The sequence below is a fragment of the Papilio xuthus genome, unplaced genomic scaffold (genome assembly GCF_000836235.2).
Source record: "Papilio xuthus unplaced genomic scaffold, Pxut_1.1 DF827777.1, whole genome shotgun sequence".
NCBI lineage: Eukaryota > Metazoa > Arthropoda > Insecta > Lepidoptera > Papilionidae > Papilio > Papilio xuthus.
The window spans coordinates 6,819,876-6,839,701 of record NW_013530872.1 but is presented as its reverse complement, the minus strand read 5'-3'; the positions used below and the strand labels follow the sequence as shown (position 1 = coordinate 6,839,701).

At 32.6% G+C, this 19,826-nt stretch overlaps 10 non-coding genes across 10 annotated transcripts; 7 read left to right on the top strand and 3 right to left on the bottom strand.

Moving 5' to 3' along the window:
* The first annotated feature begins 8,396 nt into the window (after positions 1-8,396).
* On the top strand, positions 8,397-8,468 carry TRNAP-UGG (transfer RNA proline (anticodon UGG)). The gene has a single exon. It is a non-coding gene; the product is annotated as a tRNA-Pro (tRNA).
* Positions 8,469-9,917: 1,449 nt separating this feature from the next.
* TRNAP-UGG (transfer RNA proline (anticodon UGG)) lies at positions 9,918-9,989 on the top strand. The gene has a single exon. It is a non-coding gene; the product is annotated as a tRNA-Pro (tRNA).
* A 1,059-nt stretch (positions 9,990-11,048) lies between these two features.
* On the top strand, positions 11,049-11,120 carry TRNAP-UGG (transfer RNA proline (anticodon UGG)). The gene has a single exon. It is a non-coding gene; the product is annotated as a tRNA-Pro (tRNA).
* A 679-nt stretch (positions 11,121-11,799) lies between these two features.
* Positions 11,800-11,871, top strand: TRNAP-UGG (transfer RNA proline (anticodon UGG)). Its single transcript has one exon. It is a non-coding gene; the product is annotated as a tRNA-Pro (tRNA).
* Positions 11,872-12,352: 481 nt separating this feature from the next.
* Positions 12,353-12,424, bottom strand: TRNAP-CGG (transfer RNA proline (anticodon CGG)). Its single transcript has one exon. It is a non-coding gene; the product is annotated as a tRNA-Pro (tRNA).
* Positions 12,425-13,372: 948 nt separating this feature from the next.
* TRNAP-CGG (transfer RNA proline (anticodon CGG)) lies at positions 13,373-13,444 on the bottom strand. Its single transcript has one exon. It is a non-coding gene; the product is annotated as a tRNA-Pro (tRNA).
* A 567-nt stretch (positions 13,445-14,011) lies between these two features.
* TRNAP-UGG (transfer RNA proline (anticodon UGG)) lies at positions 14,012-14,083 on the top strand. The gene has a single exon. It is a non-coding gene; the product is annotated as a tRNA-Pro (tRNA).
* A 1,799-nt stretch (positions 14,084-15,882) lies between these two features.
* TRNAP-UGG (transfer RNA proline (anticodon UGG)) lies at positions 15,883-15,954 on the top strand. Its single transcript has one exon. It is a non-coding gene; the product is annotated as a tRNA-Pro (tRNA).
* Positions 15,955-16,027: 73 nt separating this feature from the next.
* TRNAP-UGG (transfer RNA proline (anticodon UGG)) lies at positions 16,028-16,099 on the top strand. The gene has a single exon. It is a non-coding gene; the product is annotated as a tRNA-Pro (tRNA).
* Positions 16,100-17,886: 1,787 nt separating this feature from the next.
* On the bottom strand, positions 17,887-17,958 carry TRNAP-AGG (transfer RNA proline (anticodon AGG)). The gene has a single exon. It is a non-coding gene; the product is annotated as a tRNA-Pro (tRNA).
* Positions 17,959-19,826: the final 1,868 nt, after the last annotated feature.

The window sequence follows — 19,826 nt, the reverse complement described above, 5'->3', positions numbered from 1 at the left end:
GATCTCAGACAGTATTAAGGTAATTTTCAGCTATGAAATCAATATATTACTGCATTTGCATTATTCGAGTACTATACTAGAGTTAATTGTAGAAGAGACCAAAGTATTTTTAAGATATATTTATTACTTATTTATTTCAGTGTTTATTGAACGGTCATTTGTAATATACAAAAATTTTAATCTTACTAATATTATTATATAAATGCGAATGTTTAGATGGATGGATGTTTGTTTAACAGTATCTCCAGAGCGAGTGAATGGATCTTTATGAAATTTGGCATACATCTAGAACATAGTCGCTAGAGTCGCTAATCTAGATGGAGTCGCGGGCGATAGCTAGTTGTCAATAAAGGAAACGTTTCTAACCTGTGCCACACTACAGTGTAAAGTTACCAAGTGGCAAAATTGTTAGATTGCAGTTTGGTTCGTGTTACAACCACTATTAATTTACTTATATTTATTTGTATACTAGTTGTCGTCCGATTTCGTCCGCGCAGATATAGTAGCCTATGTGTTCTTCCAGAATATGTTCTACTTCTATGTCAAATTTCAGCAAGACCTTTCAGCGTATCCGTTCTGGAGATACTTTGTATCAAACAAAAATCCATCCATCCATATAAACATTCGCATTTATAATATTAGTACATTATAATAATTATGTTACATATTCTAAGATGTGACTTTAAAGTCACCAACATACAGACATATGTTGTTGCTAAATATAGCAGTCAGCATTCTGTAATGGTAACTGAAGAAAAAAAAAGATGTCAAAGATATTCTCAGAAACGTGTAAGTTAAAACAAATATTCAGAATAGTCACGTTCGGAGCGAACGTTCAAAATAATCGAAATATACTGCATTGGACTGAAACATGAAATATTGCAATCGACAGATTTATTCTACGACAAATTCTAACCGTAGGTCTCCACTGCCGAGTACACACAGAAACATCTCAATTATTCCCTTAGACAAAAGCCACACAATTTAATATATTTATAAAAATGTACTTGAAAAGATAAAAATAAAATAGTTAATATTTCATAGGATTTTCATTAATATAATTGCGGCACATCTACTCTGAGTTGTGAAATTGCCAAACCACACTCAAACGGCGCCAAAAACCCTAATTGTGGTGCTTTAATTTATTATCAGTACATTTATATTAGAAAACAATTTTTTTTTCAGAATAAACTTTTTAATATATTACAATAATTTATATTACTATTACTACTATTAAATGTGTATAGTATGGTTGTATATCATAAAAATTTGACTAAATAAAAATCTATTATTATTTAGTCAAATTTTTAATTAATTAATTATATCACATTGTCATACTTTTGATTGTTCTTGACAAAATAGGACTATAACATGAATGTCAAAGCCGTCGAAACCCACAGTAAGACATAAATCTTCATTTAATAATTTTTTTTCCGGGTGAAATGTAAAGTAAAAAAAAACAATTCGCGTCACAGCACATAAAATACTTTCAGATGTCTACGGCTTTGAAATATGTAGCCGTTGTGACGTCTGCTGCCCTTAACTGCCCCTTTTTGCTTTCATCTACGCATGAAAATTAGCTTGTTCCTAGTACGTACTTAATACGAGTACACTCCAATTATAACGTGGAGTTTAAAGTCACGCAACAAACGCATTTTGGTATATGAATTTTTACCTATAACACGTAACCGTTACTATTATTATATGCGTGTATAATACTTTGTTATTTTTATTATTTTAAAAAGTAATTGAAAAACATCGTAATATCGTGAAATGATTTACAAATTTTTGTATATCGATACGAATAACGAACATATTGTAAATTTTTATGGAAGCTACACAGCTGTTGCAAATGAAATTGTGTTTTTATTTCAAACAAAATACATTATATATTACATAATCTGTGATAATATTTTTTTAGTGTTTTATCATATATTGCTTTTGTTTTTACAAAAATGTTCGTTATTAACATTTAAAAAAAATTAGCCAACCTTTGACTACGATCCAACGACGTAAAATGATTCATTATTCATTTGTTTTGCAATTTTTAGTACTTCTTAACAAGGCTTAGTTTATATAGTGTCCTTCAAATGATGAGTCTGTAGACAGGAGTGCTGTCAAGGTTCTTATACTGCTTGCTTGTTGCCCTTAAACGAGCCCATGGTTATCTTTGTGCACGTGAATTAATTCGACTCAAGTATCCACTCTACTTTTAATTAAAGGACATAAGACTTTTTGAGTTGTTGGAATGAGTTACTTGACTAACATTAATAAGTAGTCGTGTATGGTACAGTTAAGTACTATCTGGGAATTTGTTTCCATTTTAAAAGCGGCAGTCGTATGAATGTTTCGATGACAAGGAAAAAGGTCAATCAGTTATACGCGACTAATCGCTTTTTACTATTATACAGTCTTTGTGCAATTCACTCCTACCTAATTGGTTATTTTGTACAAAGTGGCGGAGTTTATCTCATTGACACAAACAAGACCTTTTTTCCCTAACACCGCGAAAGTCCCTGATTGTACATATAATGTACACATTTCAATCTAAAATCGGGCAAGCTATATGATCTAGATTACAATTAAAGTTATGTATAAACACACATAACAACAAAACTTCTTAAATCAACTTATTTACTTTACTGCTATAACTCTTAATTATGACGTCAGTTACCTTACACGATGTTTACTGTAAGGTGGGTCGTAAATTATTTTCTCGCTGTATAAGCCCGTGGAAAAACATAGCACCGGTTTTTATATTTTATGTGGAAGAAGATTATAATAAAATCATTAAATTAATTTACCGCGAATCTGGCAGAGATATAGTGAAACCACTTCAACTTATTATGACAATGTAATGCCAAATTATAATGACATTCATAAAGTTGCCAACGTTGGCGGTTTGGCAATCACACGCACGAGTTAGTTCTTACACGAGTATTGTAGTAATAACAATCTTATGCTTGAGATAATATTTTCATTAAAATATTTGATTATCTTTTTTTTGTAGACGCTCTTTTGTAAGACCGTTTCAGTACTGAATTGATTACAATTCAATTTGTTGATATTAGGAATTTGATTGCGAATTAATTTTAACGAATACAAATATTAATTGTTAACGAAATAAAGTTAACAAATACATTTATTTATTTCAACATAAAATTTAGTTTAAATTGCAAACAAAATCCACCAAAGCTCTGATTGGCGATATGCAATCAGTTCAGAATAGCAATTGGGCACTGTTTTATTACAATCAATTCAAGAATGATTCGTAGTCAGATATTTAAAAAACATAAAACATTTTTTTTCGTAACATTTATTAATTACTTTTACAATAAATATATTTAAAAGATATCCAAATTGCAATAGAACCAAATATCATCACTAATTTGAAGGTTTTATTTTTCAATTTGACACGTATCTTACTTCTTATTTATATTTTTGTTAAAATGTATCTCGTGAACGGCTGCATAAATCACACTGAGATTTGGCTTTGTTGTAGAATATAGTCTAAAGGAACACAGGCTACTAATTAAGTTTTTTTTTTAAAACGCGCGCGGATTGAATCGCGACGTCATGTTTGTCACATTTGTAAGTTAAATGTTGATTAATCAAATTAATTACATATAAAGCATTCATTGAATTATAAAAATTAATTTATTAAAATTTAATGAAACCTTAAATTGTCATCTATAATTATATTTCCCGGAATTTCCTTTTCATAATGTTAAAATGAAATTAAAAATTAGATATCGTATTTTGTACGGTAATGCCGTTTCCTGAAATTAAATATTACCAATTACTGACTCAATAAGTTATTTTGCTTGAGGGTGGGCACAAAAATTCAATTATTTCACAGATCTCTCCGAATCTGTTTACCTTTTTTTTATATCATCTGTGCAAAATTTCCTGGCGCCATATTTTCTTTCTAAATTGAATTTTGTTAATACAATTTTATTATTTTGAGAAAAAAAATCTATTTCGTATTTTACTATCTATTTCAAGATATGTTTTTATTAATCAAGAAGCTACGGGAAATCAAATTTTATTCAAAATAAACCTATGTATTTGTAATAAAGTAATAATATAGAGACTTTGATTAACAATTTAAAATCAAGTACATAACGATAAATATAAACAAATTTTGCATGCGGGAGGCCTAATTTTCGTCTCTTTTCCCTTTTCTGATAATGAAAGGATGGGTGGGGAAAGCGGATTTGACGGAGGAGAGGATGCATAGAAAGGTTAAATGCATAGAAAAGCTACGTCGATTTAAGGTAGACAACGCATCTGAAATTGAAGAAGTCTTTGCAGCGGTCGCTTCGCTATTTCGGCGAATTGAGGTGGGCCCTTGCTCGTTTGCATTTGATATAAAATAAAGAAAAAGTTCTTTACTATGAAATGAAAAATATTTAATATTTGATAACTTTAATAGAAAATAAAGTCCACGATTCCGTGCTTTTAGACTCGCAATGTAACCATTATATTTATTTATGATCTAAACACACGAAGTAACTCATGCAAATAATTGCTAAACCGCACACATGTTAAACCAATAACGACTGTGTTTAATATATTGTTTGATGGCAAAATTATAATGATATTGCTCAACAGATAAGCCAATTTTCATCTCGTATTACTGACGTAAACTATCTCGCATACGGGAATACACATAAATGGATCTCTTATTACTTCAATGTTTCTAGAAAAAAATAGAATAAGCAGTAATTTCTGTTTGGGCAGGTTATTAATAGCAAAATAAATGAACATCAACAAATTAAGTAATAAATTAATTAATTTATAGAGCTGTAATATTGATCATTACTAAAGCCTGTTAACTAAGCGTTCTGAATTAGCGGCATTGGTTTGAATCCTACCATTCGACTAATATAATTTCGATCTTACTTCGTTAATCGTTACATGAATAGTTTGTTTATCATCAGCTCACTATATGTCCCCACTGAAAGGCTCGGAGCCTACCCTAAGTTAGGGGTGACTAAACAGTCAAACACGCTGGCTCAGTGCGGGTTGATTAACTTCAGACATATCTTTGAATTTCGTCGCAGATATATGCAGGTTGTATCATGATGATTTCCTTTACCGCAAGAACGTTGGATGAAGAAGAAATGTATGTATGTAAATCGAAAAACATATTGGTACATGGCGGGATTTGAACCCAGGACCTGCCATTACAAATCAATTGAAGAAAAATCTGCTTATATAAAAAAATACAATTTTTATTTTCAATTTAGATATAATACAAACAGTTAACAGTAAACATTTAACGCATTCGCAACAAGTCTTGTGACTGTTGGAACAGTTCTCTATTCTGTGGAGCCGCTCGGCAAATTGCTTTTTAAACTTCTACAGTTGAAGTTTTAACTGAAGCCGCGAACTGGCACTTACAACTCTGCAGATGGACTCTTTGTTTAAGTCTATTTAAAGAAATGCTGCAGTTATTGATATCATTCAATCAGAATGTTTTATAGCTTGTTTCTGAGTAGAAAGAAACAAAGTGATTGTCTTAATTAAGAGTCATAATTAATAATCAAAAAACAAGGTTCTCTTTAAGTTAAATTTAAAGACAGAATCGTGTTAAAAATATATGTATGTAATGATTCAAATGTTTTCATTTGGGACTTATATTTATATGCTTTCTAGTAGTCGCCCAAAAAAAAGTGGCCCATCATATACCCACATGCATCGGCTACATTCCCATCAAAATCAGTCAAGCCGTGTCGTTGATAACCCGGAACAAACGCGTCTTTACTGACTAACAGACAGACGAGCAGAAATCTATTTGTATATATAAAAGAAAGTCGTCTTAGTTACACTAATTATAACCCAAGAACGGCTTTACCGATATGGCTGAAAATTAGTGAGGAAGTGGCTTAGAGCCAGGAGATGGACATAGGATACTATTTATTCATTTTTTTTTTCGAATTTATCCCTTGAAGAGCTGCTTTTTATTTTACTTACTAATATTATAAATGTGAATGTTTAGATGGATGGGTGTTTGAAGATATCTCTAGAACGGTGGAACGGATCTCGATTAAATTACGGAACACATAGGCTACACTAATTAAGTTTTTTCATATATCAACGCGGACGGATTCGCGGGCGACAGCCAGTTTAAAATATTATTAATAATATAGTTTTTTCATAATAAGTATTTTTAATCTATTTTCTGTAGTTATATACATACTTTCTGCACCTACTTAACATTGGTTACATTATATCATACATTGTGTATATAACTCATTCGCTTTAAGATTTTTGTAAATAGTATTTTTCATTAGATTAATGGTGCATCAGTTTGATCATTTGCCAAAGATTCTATCATTGGTTGCGCTTCCTTCGACAGTTTATTTGGCAAGCTTTTACATTTCTTGCCATCTCATAAGTATTTTCTTAAACATTATCGACATTTTGCATCCATCGTAAATCTAACATTGGCCTATCTCCAATATAAGTGTACTAGAAAATAGCTTTCGTTTACTAAAATCTCTATTTTCCGTTCGTTAACAATATTGAATACTAAAGTAAACGTTTGATACCTCAATAATTAGAACGCAGATTGATCTACTTCATGCCTTTCTTTTGCTAAATTGTGGTAAGTCTCTAATAGATTAATTCAAAGACTTATGTCTGTTATCGATATTGTTTCCATTTAATAAGTGAAATGGTATGATCCTCAATTTTATTATCTACTGTTTTCCAATTTCTAACGATTCAGATTCCGATTACCTGGTTTTGCTCACTTACTCTATTTAATACTAAAAATTGTATTATAATATTTATGTATAAATGTTTGATAACATGCAAAGTGAACAGTGTAGATGTTTATGTATTACAAATGGAGTGGTGTCACATTTATCATTCGCACAGCTCCCGACGCGCAGTGCGAATTAATTGAAATTGTTCTCATGCACTCCCCGGGGCGAGCAGTCGCGGTTCCCGCTCCAATAAAATCTTGCTTGGAGGATTTCATATAGTAATACTATATTCGAGTGTGTTGAAACTATTGCAGGCGCTTATTCATTTTGTTTAATATTTTAAATAATTTATGGAATGGAAACAATCGGATTAATTGTTGATGCATTGCTACATTTATTAAGCATATCTTGTAAAATATGGAATAAGTATAATACAAACAAATGCACGAACATAACTATTTTTATTGAGACACGTAACGCCTTACAAATTAAATTAGCAATTATTTGTATTGTATTATTCACTAATCTGTACAGATAGTTTTCATAATTTATATTACTGCAGACTGCTTTGTCTATCCGTTGCAACAAAGAGGTATTTGAAATAAAAAAAAGGAACCTAAATTTTTAAGTATTACGTATATTTATTACCTAGAAAGGTGACAGGGGTAAATATTTCGTCTTCGGATCCCACAGCATACGAGTTATATAGGATTAGAAAGAGCGAGGACAAATGAGAGCATCTGTGTTTACGCGAACACTTTTACCGTACCGTAATATTTTCACGTGAGCTGTTATATATTTGCACCTTTTCTCGCGTCCGCCATTTTTGGCAATTCGATTTTTTTATCTATAAATATCTTGTAAAACATTATAATATTAATACTGTTTGGCAAATGATTATGGTTAACACATCACAAAAAGATAAAATCGTAGTACTTATCACATTTAAATATTATAATAAAATAAACTATCACGATTATTGCTTACATCGTAATGATGCTATCTCTAAGTAACTTATCCGATCAAAATAATGATAATAGTTTTGAGTCTATACTTTCGATAGTTTTAGTCTATTAACCAGCTATAAATAAAAATATACTTTCTCATTACTATCTATTTTTACTAAGTCATTTTGTTGAACTTTTAATTACGGCAATAAGGTTTCAATAAAAACCTGGCTTGTTAAACATATAAATATAGCGGTGACGCTGTCAGATTTAACAATCCATTTCGGCGACAGAGCACAGCGCAGTCTGACACAATATAGGATTAAGCCCGTGTATTCCGCAAACGGTATTTCAGTCGTGGTGCTGTTCAATTTGAGCGGCGAATTCGTTATTCAAGCGCTACACAACGCGGCCCCACATACAACTTTACGTGTAAGCGTGATGGATTGTTATTTTAAACAAGGTGTTTTAGAACAATAGATGTAACATATTTGAATTGCGGTACCTAAATACCTCTAAATAAATCTATTAAATAATATTGTTATTGTTTTTTTCCAGTACTAGGCCGGAATACAGATTCATAACTGACTTGTGACCTTATGAGTTGTGAGGTCATTGAACTCTTGACCTTTCCGGTTTTCGATCAAAACATTTTAAACTGCGCAAGAGTAAAATTGTGTATTCTATTTCAAATTTAATGTTAATAAGTTGTATTTTGTATGCATTGCATATCGGCTCGTTGGTCTAGGGGTATGATTCTCGCTTTGGGTGCGAGAGGTCCCGGGTTCAAATCCCGGACGAGCCCAACTTTTTTTAAATATAATATATAAATGAAAAAAAAATTGAAACCTGCCTTTAACTTCACTTCGTTCACGTTGATGTTTTTAAAAACTTGAAAGACCTCGAATATATAATATTATACATATTAAAATTCTTTGTTCTTAAAGTCAAAGTTGCCATGGTAATATTAGGACCATGCATATTTTTCTTTGGGATAAGTGATACGTTTCACGCCGAATTAAGTTACAAAACTTTGCATCGACAACATCTTGTTAACTATATACATATTTTTATGTAATCTTAGTTGAGTGATCTTCGTAGGTATATATGTAAATATATGATGCAAAGAGTAAGTCAACTTGACCGGGTAAGGACTACACGCTTCAAATAACTGCGTGTTCCCGCTGCTTTTTCCTTTTAATTGACACTCAAGTTACTTTATTTACTAACATAACTAACAAGTGCCATTTGCAGCGGACTTTTTATTCCCCCCATTTAAAACAAAGGGGTTTACTGGAGCATGTTTTAATCTCATATTCATAATAAAAAAAATAAAAAAAGACTTAAAATATAAAAGATTTAGTCAATGCGCCTGTATGTTTTATTTTATGTTTGCTACTCTCTCCGGGTCTAGTAGCATATGCAGTAACCAATGTATATCTAGGTATATATTTCCTGCCTAGTTCATAGAGAGCTAACACATTAAATGCCGCTCAGGTTTTTATTTACTAAAACGAAATACAGGGCAAGTCGGTAGCATTGAATGTATTAATATGGGTGAAGATTTTATGCAAAAGGTAAAAGCATTAAAATGTTATTCGTGTGCATAGCGACGGTTTTAGTATTGCAATGGACAATGAAAGATACTCACTATTGCGGACAGAGCGTTACTAAGCGGATGAATACAATTCCAATTAATACCCGCTGGGTATTCAATGCGACTTGTCTCATTCAATTATACTGGAAAATCAGATATATTTATTTTAATGACAACACAATTTCAGTTTGATTTTTACATGACATATTATAAGATTATATAATCAGTTTTTTTTAAGAAGTATTGACCCAAACTACTAGTTTTAATGGTCTATTTACAAAATTAGAACGCACTTTACCTTTTGATCCTAAACGCCTTTTAATAAATATTAGCAAATACATATTTTATGAGGATTTTATAAAATCTGAACTCTGGGCACGAAACATATTAATTTTGTATCTTTTTCTTTACATTTCAAGACTTTAGTAGTCGGTACCTTTCTTGATATAACTTAGGTGACCTTAGGTAAGTGTCACTTACTAACTGGTCGACTTCTTTAAAAAACATCCTAACATTAATTATCAACTGTACTTCTTGCATTATATAATCTGCATTTTTTTGTATTCTAGGCCATAATCTAAATAATTGTGACGTCAAAAAATAATTATAAAACTTAAATTTTCTTGTTCGTAACATGCTTTGCTTAGATGACACATCGGCTCGTTGGTCTAGGGGTATGATTCTCGCTTTGGGTGCGAGAGGTCCCGGGTTCAAATCCCGGACGAGCCCAATCTTTTTTTGTTAAATAACAATACAAAATAAGCTGAAAGCTCTTTGCGCATTTATTTGTCGAGTATCAACACGGCTTTTGCGCCAATTCTTTTTAGATATTCGACTATTTGCAACACAACGCAACTCGTTTACAGAATAATCGTGGTCTTCCACTGTTGAAACAGCCTTTGTTATGCCTATCATTATACTTATAGAAAAGGCCCTTGTAGGAAAATTTGCTTTAATATGTTAATAGCGTCACAACCACAAAACTCATACAAATGACAAACTTTGTCAATGACGTTATGAATAGTTTCTTGCAAATTTTTCGTGCTATGCTCCTGATGTAAAGTTTTATACAAGTGTCTAAGCCAAAGATATTTAAATATAATATTACGTAATTAAATGTCTTTTGCCAACGCTAAGTAATAAAGTCTTTGTAATACTATTTGATGTTAACGTATTCACAAACAGCTTGTTGATAAGTTAGGAACAGGATTAAATAGCAAGAGTTCATTAGACTGCGAGGTATTGTGCACAACTTGTGTGGAGCGGTACTGAGATTTTAGTACCGATTACAAATTCCAATTTTACACAAAGACCTTTGTAATCAGTAAACAAGATTCAGTACTCTACTAACTATCGTTTAGTTTGTTATAGTTAGATAATTATAAGCGTAATGACCCATTTACAAGATGCAAGTTCCTTGAAGCAATAGGTATTGATTCAAAACTATCCTTGGTGTATACTGCACATGGACTAATTCTTCTATTTTTAAATGTTTTTCCTTTAAATTTTTTTTGCTGTTTCGCTTTCCACCTCTCTAGTTCCTGAGTAATTTGAAAACAATTTTAAATTTCTAATTTGATGGTTAAAAATAGTAAAATCGATTTGGTAAACTCCGATTATTTTTATTTCATTTACTTGCTCATCAAATACCGATGACGTACAATTTTCTATCAAAACTTTATTTATTCAATGAACTATTTGGTTAATTGTTTGAACAATTGCTAATTAACAAATTAAAGAATCGGTACAAAACTTGGTACATGTCTTTTATAGTTTTAACTATACATCGGCTCGTTGGTCTAGGGGTATGATTCTCGCTTTGGGTGCGAGAGGTCCCGGGTTCAAATCCCGGACGAGCCCGATTTCTTTTACACGACTTAACTTTAACTTTTATTTTGTCAACCTGGAAACCATGCTTTAGAAAAAGTTTATAATTTAATGTTATACATTTTACGTATGCTCCAAAATTTTGAACTCCTTGAGGAGTGCAATAGAGGTAACGAGAATAATTGAAGGTTTTTGGCTCGGCTACTTTGAAAGGCTGAATGGAGTAAAAGTAGTAAGAGAATTATGACCATGTTACAGACAAATGCAACAAAGGAGAATCAAGACCCATCTACCGAAATTAATGATTGAAAAAGCAAGAAAGATGCACTTGAATTGTGCTAAATAGTAATTCTTTAGTTCTACTTAAACCTGCTTACATGAAATTAGCAGTAAGTAAAAATGTATTAATTTATAAGCAACTAGTGTAAGAATTTTGTGAATAATTTAAAAAAGTAACCAAAGTCTCTGGCCACAACATGCCAGGGGGAACGAGAGGGCGGTATAGCGCCGCCCAAAAAAAAACCTCCTTACATGCATGCATAACTTTTTATGATTCACGTATAACGCAGAAATGTAATACTTACTTTCCACAAGACTCTACCATTACTCGCCTATAATTAACTGTTTGGTCAAGTGGTAATTAAATCATTGACTAATGACGTCGCGACCTAATTGTACAAGAATCTATACATATATCAATATGACACACATCGGCTCGTTGGTCTAGGGGTATGATTCTCGCTTTGGGTGCGAGAGGTCCCGGGTTCAAATCCCGGACGAGCCCTCTTCTTTTTTATTTCCTCGTCTGTAGCACACAGCCGCAAAAGGAAAACCGCAACCAAGGCTACCTTTGGAATTAATTGGCATGAATTTACGTGGTGTTCGTGATAATCGGCCTAAAGTGATTTTTTTATTGTATGGACTCAACCGATCCTATAGAAAAAGAATAATATTCTACCTACCAATTATTATACCTAATGGGATTTTTTTGATTTTTTGGGCTTAAATACGAATGAACGGCACGCGGTCAATTCGTCATTAAAGACGGCTTCGAGCATGTGTTTGCCGCGTCGACCGCGGTGCTGTGCCGGGTGGACGAGGAGTTGACGAGTCGGCGTTAACCTGTTTATTGTTATGTCGTTTTTTTCTTAAAGAATAAGAGAGATTTTATACAGGTGAATTGTCAGGAGACTGTAAATTTCACTCTGCCTCCATTTTCTGACTGATCTAATCATTTTCTCATTTTAAATAAAAAGAATTGAATCGGGCTCGTCCGGGATTTGAACCCGGGACCTCTCGCACCCGAAGCGAGAATCATACCCCTAGACCAACGAGCCGATGTAAGACGTCGGTGATCTGTGTATAGCCAGATACTTACACTAGTTATAACAAGAGGTAACCACTAACTACGATATAATTACCATGTGATTAAATTGTTGACTAAATGCACATAACTGTACAGGCACGTAAACCTTATGTATATTTATCTAACTTACATTTTCCTTTCGCCTTACTACGTTTTAATTGTTTCCGTTATATTTGTGAAGTAAGACGAACGTCCATCAACACCAAGATGTTCTCGCTGCTCGTTTGCACTCTACTCTAAAAAAAAAATTGTCGCTGACACTGATAAAGCAGAAGAATGCTGAAGCATTTGAAATCCTTCCGTAGGCCTTAGTTTTCGATTGATCGTCTTCTGTTTCACAGTTTCTGTTTTATTTTGGTATCCAGCGCTATTGCTTTTCTCATACCAGGGTTGCCACGACATCAATAATTGTTGATCCGTTCATTTCTTTATGCCTTTTAATTCGAGTAATTTTTTAATTGATTCCATAAGGTAATAACCGTGTCTTTCTACTGCCAAAACACCTGAAAATAAACATATTATTTTCTCTATTACTTCAAAAATATTGAATAGTAAAAATTCTATTCACTTTTCTGTAAAGTAAAAATCTATTGGGTTCCTTAAAACGACAATCATATCCCTAGTCCTAGACCAACGAGCAGATGTAGGATTAAGGGGAAGCTTCAAGTTTTATGCTAGAAGCACAATTAGTGAAATTAGGGAGTTTTATCCTATATCTGGCATAGAAGAACATAGGCAAAAGAAGAGGACGGGAGTAGGATTGCTCATAATACGGAGGGCAGCAAAAATCTCTAGTCCAGCCCTCTTCCGTCGTCAATTCGTAGTACAGGTCAGCTGGGGGTTTTCATGTGACAATTTTTATTGCATCTTTTGGTTCTTGCCTCAGGAAGCATATTATGTTAAATCACAAAAAGCAGTTGGGCTCGTCCGGGATTTGAACCCGGGACCTCTCGCACCCGAAGCGAGAATCATACCCCTAGACCAACGAGCCGATGTGTATAACAATCAAATCAAGGAATATGTTTCTTGAACTATTCCTATAGAATCAAATTTTGGTCAGGTTCAGAGTTGTTGCTTCCAAGTCTTGGTTATTATCAGCTTCTTAATTTCTTCTAGTCAAGACCTTGACAAGACTCTTTGCTTCGTGATTCTCCATACAACTCTAGATTTATTTTAGATTGTGCGTTTTTCCCTTGAAAATAAAATGTCAATTGTAAAACTTCGTGGTCTTAGGTAACCTACATTTATTTTCTGGGTCTTGGATGTGTTAGGGGAAATTAGACTGATGTTCTCTTGCCTGGATAAGTATTTCCCACCGCGATCATGGATCGCAAAATGTTGGAAAGAAAAGAATGCAGAAGAGATTTGAGCTCCATGGATCTATCAACTTTATGAAAAATTTAAGTACGTCAACTCCTTATCGTCGTTTTGTTAGAGCATTGCTACTATTAAGGAGTTCTAGTGGTACCGTTATAAACATGAACTGTACGTGTATTTTTATTGATGAATTGTAATGTATACCGAAGTACTGCTGTTTTTTTAAGAATAAGTTCACATCGGCTCGTTGGTCTAGGGGTATGATTCTCGCTTTGGGTGCGAGAGGTCCCGGGTTCAAATCCCGGACGAGCCCGAATTTATTTTGTAAAATTCATACATTCTTTTTATAGGCCAAAGCACCGTTAAAAATATTAGAGTTTTTCATTTAACAGTCAGACATAAAATACCCTTTTACTATGTTATAAGGAAAAAAATTGTTTACACACTTCTTCATCACCATCATCATCATCATCAGCTTACTATACATCCCCACCGAGGGGCTCGGAGCCTACCCTAAGTTAGGTTACACACTGCTTAATCGGATATAATTATAACTGATAAAAATTGTAACTATAACTCTCATCTAACTAATATATTGCATGGCGGCTATAATTTGTTTATATACTCTTTATACTAAAAAGAAAACAAGAAACCAAGATGTTTACATGTATAAGAAAATATTGCCTTGATATTAAAGTTTTATTACCATAACTGCCTTTTATCAGCGTGTTAAATTGTTTTCATAATAAACTGCCTGTCGGTTACTGCATCTGTTCAAACATATTTCAAACTTTTAATATGATAACAATGAACTGAAGACATGGGGTTTTAGTAATAAGCAATTATAACTTTAAAGAAAAGTATAAAATATTAATTTTATAACAGTTAATTATACTATTATAGAAGAGGGGAGGCGATCCGCAACACGGCTAGTCAATTTGGAAGAGTTTGATTCCTTCTCTATTCTAGGATAACTGAGGGATTTGGGAATAACTATTCCTATCTGAGTGAACCCCATATGTTCCACGGGAGACGATCCCGCTTGGTAATCAAAGCTAAGGCCTCAAGAAATTAAAAATGCTATAGCGTTTCAGAGTTTTCTCGGAAACCAAGAACAATTGGATATATCTCTTTTCTAGAATCTTCTATAGAGTAGTCACTTCTAGATACTATTAGTTGAGTTTACTTCTTTTAATTTACTCTAGTTATTTAATACATAAATGTTATTAGTGTGTTACTAATAGCAAAGACCCTTCATCACGACCCACCTTCAAGTCTTGTATAACTCAAGTTTCGTGTTTGGTCGTAAGTTGGTAGCGGAAAGTGACTCAGAGCACTGCTCAGGTTGCTTCCAAGTTTAATTACCGCATAATTTGAGCTCGTATTAGCATATTAATTGCAGATAAGAACATCGAATCTAAACTTTAGAATGGATTTCTGTAGTCTAATTTCTGATCTGAACTTGTATACTTTGGATTAGAATTTAATTTCTATTGTAAAGCTTTATTGAGAGTTATATTCATCTTTTACGTTCCGAATTGTGTTTTCCAAATCTTAGGTTACAAATTTAAATTAATTTCAGTGTGTAATTTATGACAATAACTACATGGTCGCACTAAGACATCCTATACTTACAAAGTAAAAATACATGAGAAATAACAAATAAATAACCGACCAACATTTCTCGTAAAGATTCAAAGGCCGCTTTTTACCAAATTAATAAGGTTCCAAATATGTCAAAGACAAAAATGGTAGGCATTAATTTCGCTTTATCCATCTATGTTTGTAACGAAATATTGTAAATTTGTACACGTGTGTCCAAAATTTTATAATGTTTCTAGTTAGATTACTGAATATTTAGCACAAAAGATGTGTAAGGTCACAATAATATAAGTAGTTTTGAACGTAAATGCTATTATCCTTTCACTTTTTAGAATCGCACAGAGCGCAAAAATATTCTTTATATGTATACGGAATAAGAGTGATGACATCAAACCCATCTGTGTATACCATGCTAATAAGTTCCAAACCGAATAACGGAACTATTCCAAAACAAGTTGGACATGATATTTAATTTTTTTTATAAGATGGTATTTAGCAGTTGTGTGTATCGGCTCGTTGGTCTAGGGGTATGATTCTCGCTTTGGGTGCGAGAGGTCCCGGGTTCAAATCCCGGACGAGCCCGATTTTTTTTTACAAAAAATAACTATAGTGTTTCTCTTTTTAAAATATTAAGAAAAACCTTAACATGGGTAACGGCTCGTTGGTCTAGGGGTATGATTCTCGCTTTGGGTGCGAGAGGTCCCGGGTTCAAATCCCGGACGAGCCCTTTTTTTAACAATAATAATTAGTATTTCTAAATGTAAAATATACAGAAAACCTTATACTTGAGTTTCGCCTGACCTGACACCTTAGTCGTAAAAATGCCAAAAAACAAAACGGCATTAGTACGACAAAAACTTTTTTGACTTTGACTGGTGTGGCGCTAGTGAGCTGTTTGATTTAGTTTGACTTAGCCCATTGAGTCAGATCTCCTTGTTCTCACTCTCACTCACACATGTCTCTCGAGTTTTAATAAATCCATTTATGTCACTCAATCAACACGGGTATAAAGAAACAATTCATTAAAAAGCTTTGGTATAAATAAGCAATGAAAAAGAGGCCACAACAAACAACGGTAGCTGCATGAATAGCCTCTCATCCGCAAAAGTTGCGCTGCGCTGGGAAGCGGAAATCTGCAGCTGCCATTACAGATGGAAAATACTAGGAAAAATTGTCTTTTTTTCTCCATTAAAAGTCTCTCTTGACTTGTTTTTATCGACACTCAAATAAGCTCTAGTATAAAACGCTTAAGCGTTTTTATGTTGAAACAATTCGACTTTGTAAGAATTAAAAACATATAACGATTAAGTAAAAGTCGCCGCTAATAAAATGAGTAAAACCTAAGTACATAGAATATAAATTTAAAGTTTAAGAGATTAAAAGAATTTACTGCCCTTAGTGTCGATTTCTTATGCTAAACGTACTATAAGGGATTTTTATTGTACGACGATTCTGAGTATTATTACATTTAGCCATATCCTTATTTTTATTATGATGCTGACATTTTTAAGGACGATTTTCATTTGTTACGATGTTATATTTTATAAAAATTACATTTTATTTATAGCCCAATCGATGGCTCTATGAATAATGCAAGTTACCAAAATTCGATCGAATTCAACGCGGCTTTTGGAAATCATTAACAAGCTTTATGTTTGACGTTGACGGATTGTAGCGAGAGACTCGTTTGCGATTTATTTTCTATTGACATTTAATTTTTTTTAATATTAGAGGCTATAAACATGTGATTGTTAAGTACAATTCATTAAAATACTAAATTAAATTAAATTTTATTACGCTGAAAGGTCACGGTTATGTTAGATATTTACTGAATAAACGTCTTTGTTGGCGTGTGAGTCAGAAGGTTACAGGATCCCTTAAAGAATTACCTATCAATGTTTACTTTTTCATCACATGGATAATTAAACCGTAGATTTCTGATACCAAAATCTCCGTTTAAAACACATTTATATCTCACAGTTATCCCTCTTTTGTCAAAGATAATGATAGGTTTTCTACAGAGATTTTGGTGTCAGATACCTACGATAATAAATTTCTTTATCGAACATCATATTAATAATAGCAATAAACATATTCGTTTCTGTCATGTATCACAAAACAATGTACGTCACTAACAGCTGAGCTATGTGTCCATATCTAATGCATGTCACATTGCATTACGTTGTCACCTCCGCAATGCATGTGACATGGATTAGTCCTAATATCCTACGGCCTCAGGTCACCGCTGTCGTTTTGAAATCCAAATGCATTGGCATTGTTCTGTTAATTATAAATGCAACATTTTTATTTTTACGAAAATGTTATATCTATGCAAAGTAATTTATTAATAACTAGCTGTAGCCCGCGACTCCGTCCACGCAAAATTAACAAATAATAATATGTGGTCTATGTTTTCTTCCTGTTACACCAATGCCAATAAGATCTGAAAGACATAATAAACCTAAGTACAGATGTTCAATAATATTTTGTAAAAAAAAATAGTAATAAAAATTTGGGCTCGTCCGGGATTTGAACCCGGGACCTCTCGCACCCTAAGCGAAAATCATACCCCTAGACCAACGAGCCGCTGCTGAAATATAAAAAAATATTATTAATTCTCTGTTAATAACACTCCAGTAATATTCATTTCGTAAATATGTGAACTAAGCTCCTATTCGATACAAACTATGTTACCGACTCGTATAAGCAATAATTACTAAAACAAAAAATTACTTTAAACGTAAGTTTACACGTTATTTCTCTCGCTCTCTATTCAAATGGAACATCAAGACAATAATATACTTTTATTGTACATACAACATAATATATATCATAGACAACTGCACCTAATTTCGCGAACATGGTCCAGTGTGAAATTTCAATATCCGCTTAAGCTGAACACAAGTTAACTGAAACTTAAAACAATGAACTTACAAACAACTTGCACTAGTTGGACTCGTGCGCTTGCATCCTACAGACTTATTGTTATTAACAGTTTATTATGATATTAAGTTTATTACATAATGTAATCCTTTAAAAACAATAGAGCATAGTCTGGCAGCAATGTGTTCTTCATAGGCTACTTCTGGTTTTCTTTTTAATTCCGATCGGATCAAGCCGCAAGCGACAGCTTGTGTTACATAAAGGAATTATCAAACTTATCCAGTAATTTAGAAAGTCACAACATCCTTTGTTGCCTCACTGACTGATGGACTTTTTTTTTCGCTTATATTATGTATTTGTGTAGCCTTTAATAAAATGATTGACCAATTTGAAAAGTGACTCGATTATTTTCAATTTAACTGTAGCTCTATTAATGTAACTTATCTGCTAATTAAGTGATAATTATACGAGCTGTGGCCCGCGACTCCGTCCACGCGGGATAAAAAACATATAATTTGAGGCCTTTGTTCTTCCAAACTATGTATAACCTTTGCTAAATTTCTTCAAGATTTATGAAGCAGTTCAGTTGATATCTTTTAACAAACATATATCCATCCATACAAATATTCACAATTTTAATATTAGTGAGATTTGCATATCTTGCGTAATTGATTGACAATTTGAGGAGTATGTATCGATTATTATTCATTTAACTGTTGCGCTATTAAATTTAATGTAATTCGTAGAAACAAGTATAAAAACATACGTTATATATGATTTTATACAAAGGTTTCGGTAGTGGAAACTGACAGTAACGTAGTCTTTAAGTTGGTATACTACGGTAGTACAAGTCGACTTCACATTGCCAGGACAATTGAACTATTTCAACTGCAATCAAAGTTAACCTTTGTTGGAACGACTATACGATACTGCGCTCATTAAATAGATTACGTTTAAACACCGTTTCCACTAAATTTATAACTAAATTTCAATATAGCATTTTAATTCAATGCACTCAAATAGGGTTAAGATCATAAAAGTTTATCGTAAAAAAGTAGTTATTATAATAAAATCTGAAAAGCTTAGTTTTCCTGAAAACTTATGTATGCCACAACATATGTCAAATTAAGGGTTAAGTGTGTTATTAAGTTTTGCGCGTTGTACGAGTAGGAACTATGATTATAGACTAAATACAAATATCAAAACTTAGCAATATTGAATGTTATAGTCATAAAAAACTACCATACCTTTAAACCTAATAAAATATTTAGGCAATAGCCTTGGAAAAACACTTTGTTATTACATAATTTAAAACACATATTAACAAAGAGATATTACGCGAATAGAAGTCTAAGTACGAAGTATAAATTTCAGCCTTAATATTAAAAAAGATATTCTTTTGTTTAAATAATATAAACATAGTATTTATATTACACCAACTTACCAGTTAAAAATTTCGCTAACAAAATTGTCATTAGCTTAAAAGGAAACTTTTTTCATAATTAAGTAAAAGTTAATTATGTTTGTATTACTTGGTGGCTACTTAGTGCATATTATTTTGGGCGACGAGC